This window comes from Bos javanicus, chromosome 27, assembly GCF_032452875.1.
Source record: "Bos javanicus breed banteng chromosome 27, ARS-OSU_banteng_1.0, whole genome shotgun sequence".
Classification (NCBI taxonomy): domain Eukaryota; kingdom Metazoa; phylum Chordata; class Mammalia; order Artiodactyla; family Bovidae; genus Bos; species Bos javanicus.
The window spans coordinates 44666187-44672541 of NC_083894.1; the positions used below are offsets into that span (position 1 = coordinate 44666187).

The 6355-nt window shown below is 40.8% G+C and overlaps 1 long non-coding RNA gene across 1 annotated transcript; it reads left to right on the plus strand.

Moving 5' to 3' along the window:
- The first annotated feature begins 2918 nt into the window (after positions 1–2918).
- On the plus strand, positions 2919–5892 carry LOC133240148 (uncharacterized). Its single transcript, XR_009734132.1, has 3 exons — positions 2919–3059; positions 4218–4616; positions 5682–5892. It is a non-coding gene; the product is annotated as an uncharacterized LOC133240148 (long non-coding RNA).
- Positions 5893–6355: the final 463 nt, after the last annotated feature.

The window sequence follows — 6355 nt, forward strand, 5'->3', positions numbered from 1 at the left end:
CATCAAGAGGCTTTTTAGTTCCTCTTCACTTTCTGCCATAGGGTGGTGTCATCTGCGTATCTGAGGTTTTTGATATTTCTCCTGGCAATCTTGATTCCAGCTTGTGCTTCTTCCAGTCCAGCGTTTCTCATGATGTACTCTGCATGTAAGTTAAATAAGCAGGGTGACAATATACAGCCTTGACGTACTCCTTTTCCTATTTGGAACCAGTCTGTTGTTCCATGTCCAGTTCTAACTGTTGCTTCCTGACCTGCATATAAGTTTCTCAAGAGGCAGGTCAGGTGGTCTGGTATTCCCATCTCTTTCAGAATTTTCCACAGTTTATTGTGACCCACACAGTCAAAGGCTTTGGCATAGTCAATAAGGCAGAAATAGATGTTTTTCTGGAACTCTCTTGCTTTTTCAACGATCCAGCGGATGTTGGCAATTTGATCATTACTTTACTAGAGACCAACCTAGACAGCATATTAAAAAGCAGAGACATTACTTTGCCAACAATGGTCCATCTAGTCAAGGCTATGGTTTTTCCAGTAGTCATGTATGGATGTGAGAGTTGGACTATAAAGAAAACTGAGTGCCTAAGAATTGATGCTTTTAAACTGTTGTGTTGGAGAAGACTCGTGGGAGTCCCGTGGACTGCAAGGCAATCCAACCAGTCCATCCTTAAATGAGCTCAGTCCTGAGTGTTCATGGAAGGACTGATGTTGAAGCTGAAACTCCAATACTTTGGCCACCTGATGCAGAGAGCTTACTCATTTGAAAAGACCCTGATACTGGGAAAGATTGAAGGCAGGAGGAGAAGGGGACAACAGAGGATGAGATGGTTGGCTGGCATCGCTGACTCAATGGGCATAAGTTTGAGTAAGCTCCGGGAGTTGGTGATGGACAGGGAGGCCTGGCATGCTGCAGTCTATAGGGTCATAAAGAGTCGGACATGCCTGAGCAACTGAACTGAGCTGATATTTTATTTAAATTTTTTGGCTTAGAAGATGGCAGAACAAAATGTTCATAAACTCCAAGACCTTTTAAGATATCAAGTGCATTTTTAAAAACTAATGAATAATAATGAAAATGACCTATTTGATTTCTCATTAGATCTTTCTGCCTGCTTATTGCTGTTCATTTTAATACGTTTTGCTGTATTTCATATAGTGTGGGTTAAAAGTCTATTAGGGATACAGCTATTGGAATAATTTGCAGTTTCTTCCCTTGTCAAATCATCACTGTGGTCAGATAAGTTTCTGGTATTTTCAGAGTAAATTCTACTTTCACTTAGGTTATTATTTCTTGCTTTGTTCCCAAGAAAGAAAGTGACTCCTGCCTCTCCTTAAGGACTATTTATTTCATCTTTTGTATTCTTTCCAAGTATAGCTTCAGAGTTCAGCATTAAATCATCATATGATACTATGCAGATCCAGTGATATAAGCATTTCTTTATAAATCAGTCTTCTTTGACTCCCTCCCAAAATGCATTATGTTGTATAGGAAACATCCATGGACATCACAAAATATGGCCTTCTCTGTTTCTACTCAGTTTTTTGAGTTTGGTACCAGATATAAGGTTTGTTTTTTGTCCATTCAACAGAAAAACAACAGTAATCTTAACAGAAATTTAAAATAAGAAAAAAGATCACCAACCAAAAACTTATGACTTTTTCCATCTAAAATCATATTTGGGATTGTGTGTTTGTGTGAATGTGAATGAATCATTGTTTTTTCCCAGCACTCTAATTTACTGGAAGAAAACAATATTAGCAAGAAGCAGTCATACTTACTGTGTTAAAATAACCGACAGTTTTACTTACAAAGGACTACATAATTTAGCGTGTGCTTAGGCTTAACAGTCCTATGCAGAAATCAGTGTATAAACAATGGGGGAGTCTTGTAGAAAGAAACGGAATTGTGGAGAAGGTGGTTAAACTACGAAACAGCAAAAAGGAAGAGTTGCTGGGAAAGACTGAGGACAGGAAGAGAAGGGGCGACAGAGGACGAGATGGTTGGATGGCCTCACCCACTTGATGGACCTGAGTTTGCACAAGCTCTGGGAGATGGGAAGGACAGGGAAGCCTGGCGTGCTGCAGTCCATGGGGTCGCAAAGAGTCAGACACAACTGAGCACCCACGCACGCGCACAATTACCTTGTCTGTCTCCCTCCCTCTACTATGGCCACTTTGCGATTCTACAACAGATCTTTTTTTTCCCTCTGCATTGTTAGCCTATCAAATGTCTCACACATATCAACTGAGAAAGATCTGCTTTAATGAATTCATGTGTATAACCAAGCATCTTTTTTTTTTTTTTTTGAACAATGTGTATTATTCCACACTTTTCCATTCTGTCATTGTCTCTGTTCTCAGGGTGAAAAGATACAGATATTAAGAATCAGGTAGTGCAATCCAACAGAGGTCTTGGGAATAAGGAAGTTAGAACCAAACAGAAATGCCATAATTGGAGGAAGGGTCAACTTGCTGTGCTATGATCAAGGAAAATCAGAAAAGAGAAAACTGTTGCAAAGGCTATAGCAAAAAATTTACTACAACTGTGTGCAGAGGGATTGTTTTTTTCCCCTAATTTTTTGCAGTGTCTCTAGAACACAAAGTGTCAAGCATAAAGTACCATGAAGGGTACATGGAAAGTTTGGCAGATATTACTTTTTGAATATGATCCTACTGCTAGAACAGACACTATTTTGAAATATGACAATACCTTCTGATCTCTGTTCCCTTGTTCTTCATTATGGAGAACATTTTCAGGATAATAGGATGTCTGTGTTTTAGTAGCACATCTGTTCCTGTTTCATTGTCTTTACTCGAGATCATAATTTCCTCTTTGAGAATGTACAGTTGGTGGCAAGTAGAGATGATTATGATGTAATAAACAGAAATGATGACTTCAGGTGGGTTATAATAGTTAAGAAACTGAGCTTTTTTGTTTCCAAGTAAATTCCTCTGCTGATTAACATGAGGAAAAGGAACCAAAACGTATGCAATGTCTGAACAGAACGGCCTCAGAACTGAATGATTTCTCAGGCAGATCATCTCTGACTTGTCTGTTTTATGGTCGGTGTCATGGCTGTGTGGCTAAATACATTTATTATTGTCACATATACATATAATGCAGGTATATATATATATATATACACACACATTTGTGTATATTATATAAGTGTACATATAATCACTTTCAGTTTTTTATTAGATAATAGATAATATAAATAGTAGAAAGTTTCTTTGGAACAGACTTGGATTGGATTCTAGATAAAATACTTTGCTTTATGGTTTTGGCATATTAACCACTTTGTATCTCAGTAGCTGCTTCAGTAAAACGTCAGATAAAAACATCAGCTTCTTTATTCTGAAAATTGTTGATGATATTTTTAAAAAGCATTTTAAAATGCATGGACAAGGAATGTCTGACCCATGAAAGTGCTCAATCACTCATCATGCCTGACTCTCTGCGACCCCATGAACTCTAGCCCACCAGGCTCCTCTGTCCATGGGATTTCCCAGGCAAGAATACTGGAGCAGGTTTCCATTTCCTCCTCCATGGGATCTTCCCAACCCAGAGATCAAAATATATGTCACTATTGTTATTACTCTGCAAAAAGCCATGCCCAGCTTTGTACCGCAGCTCTGTGCTCTAGTTTCTAGCATCTAGTGTTGTCTTTGCCAATGTCTTGCTCAGGTTCCTCAGTTCTGATTCCACATTTTGCCTTCAGCCAGGTAATCTAGCTTTCATTTTCCTACCTGCTTATACTTGTCTGCCCAAACATTGGCCCCTACCTAACTGAATTCATATGAACACATTTTTAAAAGCTTGAAAATCTGATGGACTTTTCTTAAATGAAAACTTTTACGGAGCTCTAATTTTGACTGACTTTATAAATATATATGAAATATTCTTTAATATTATAATGTTTCACAAAAACACATACAAAATCAGGTATAGAATCTATGCTTAAAGCTCTTTATAATTATAAATATCAACACTAGCTAATGGGAAAAATTCTACGAAACCAAAAAGAAATCAAGTATAAACATAATTTGACTTCCAACATCTAAACTTTAATGTTACCAGTTAATTTTTTCATCTTAGGAAATGAAATTATAGCATGCATATTCTTATATTTGACTTATTTCCCTGAGCATTGTTTATGAGTTCTAGCCATTTGTCTCTAGGATGAATGAACTCACCTTTGTCTTCTCTTGTGTTGCTAGCTCAGGACGCACTTCTCAGAAAGTGGCCCGCTATTACTGGCCTTGTGTTGCGTGTGTGTGCACTGTGGAGTGACGGGAGCCCTCACCCGGTAGAAGGCGTTTGCTGAGAGCCTCTCTGGGGACTTCACGTCCCCTGACTGGAGGGCTCTGCGTCCAGTGATCAGCCTGAGGCTTCCCCTCAGCTAGCTCAGCCAGCGCCGACAGGTCACGGTCGCTCCAGGACTCCCAGCAGCTCCAGATGAGGCCCCCAGCGAGACTGCGTTGCAGTGAAACTTCTCTTCCGCCCAATCCTTCTTCCTTCCCTTTCCTTCCAAGAGTGTTCCCTACTCAACCCTCTCTGCCTATCTCACTCTCAGAGTTAGCTGCCCTTAGCATCCAGGCTGCCACAGCCCTGAACAGGTAACCACCACAGGAAGAAACAGTTGTGCTCTTCTGCTTTCCAAGCAATGAGACACTTTCGTAAACCCTAGTGACCTAAGCTGGCCTACAGCGAATGAAGAGTGGGTCGTTTCTGAAAAGGGTGAGCAGCGAGCGGAGCTGACTGGTCACAGATACTGACATAAATTCTAGGGAAGGAGGGAGGAGGCGGGGGATAATTGATAACGTCCTTCCTGGAAAGGGGAGAGAATGCCCTTGCTTGTATTCACTTCCGGTAGACCCGGAGCGGCCTGCATGTCACTTCAGTACTCCTCCCTTGTGTAATTGGGTTATGAACCGAATTCCCTTTGTCGATGCTGTGCAAGATAAACATGACAAACCCCAGTGAAAGTGGGAAAAGCAGATTTTACTTAGTAACTGTTGATAGCGGCTGAGCTCCTCCCTGCTTTGTGCAGAGGTGGTTGGTCAGTTTGAAGGAAGAAGTATGTGGCGAGTCTGGGGGTCCCATTAGAGTCAGAGAAGTGAAGAGTTATAAATGGTCAGTGTAATGTGATTGGTCATGTGTGCTTGTGAGCTGGCAGTTAGCGGAGTTGGGATTCTGTCCTCCACAACGACCAGAAGACGCTGGCTCTATCCATCCTGAGGATCCCATTTACGTGAAATGGCTCTTAGGCCCTGCAGAAAAGATGTGCTGTGAGAGATTCACATTCACAACTGTGAGCCATTTTTAGTAAATGCTCCAGAAAAGGAAGTCAGGGGCTTCTCCCCCAGTGTTGACTAGAATAAATTCTCTAGGCAGCACTGAAGCTTTCTCAGGCAGGAATTGAATAGGGGCTCTGGGGTAATCCTAGGGACATGGAAGCTGTACCAGAGTTTGGCCAAGTCTCTTTCTGCAGGAGTATGAACAGTTATGTGCTTAGGGTTCTTCATTGTTCAAAGCCCTGAGATGGGACTGTATTTGGAGACAGGGCCTTTAGGAGGTAATTCACTTAAAATGAGGTTATGAGGGTGGGGCCTCTATGCATTAGAGTTGGTGTCCTTGTGAGAAAAGGAAGAGATGCAAGAGCTCTCTCTCATTACACGCAGGAGAGGGATGAAGACACAGGAACACAGCAAGAAAGTTTCCATTTGCAAGCAGAGAAGAGTTCTCTCCAGAAAACAAGCCAGTTGCTCTCTTGATATGGAACTTCCAGCTTCCAAAAGTTTGAGAAGATAAATTTCTATCATTAAGTCACCCAGTCTGTGGTATTTTGTTATGGCTGCCCTACCAGATTAATACACATCTATATACACTACCTCTGAAATCATAAAAGTGAAGTCATTCAGTCGTGTCCAACTCTTTGTGACCCCATGGACTATATGTAGCCTACCAGGCTCCTCCATCCATGAGATTTTCTAGGCAGGAATACTGGAGTGGGCTGCCATTTTCTTCTCCAGGGGATCTTCCTGACCCAGAGATCAAACCCGGGTCTCCCACATTGTAGGCAGACGCTTTACCATCTGAGCCACCAGGGAAGTCCACCTCTGATATTATATAAAGTATTAATTTTAATAGGCTGTGAGGATACTTTTGTATGAGTATACACAGACACGTTTTTATGTAGAAAGCACAGACAAAAATAGTTTGTTTTTTAAACTAAGTATGTTTACTAGATATGCTAATTTCAGTCTCCCTCTGGGACTAAAAGATTTGTTTATAGTTAAGCAGCATTTATACTCATTTATACTAACTTCAAAAACTAAAGGCATTGCCAAAAGAT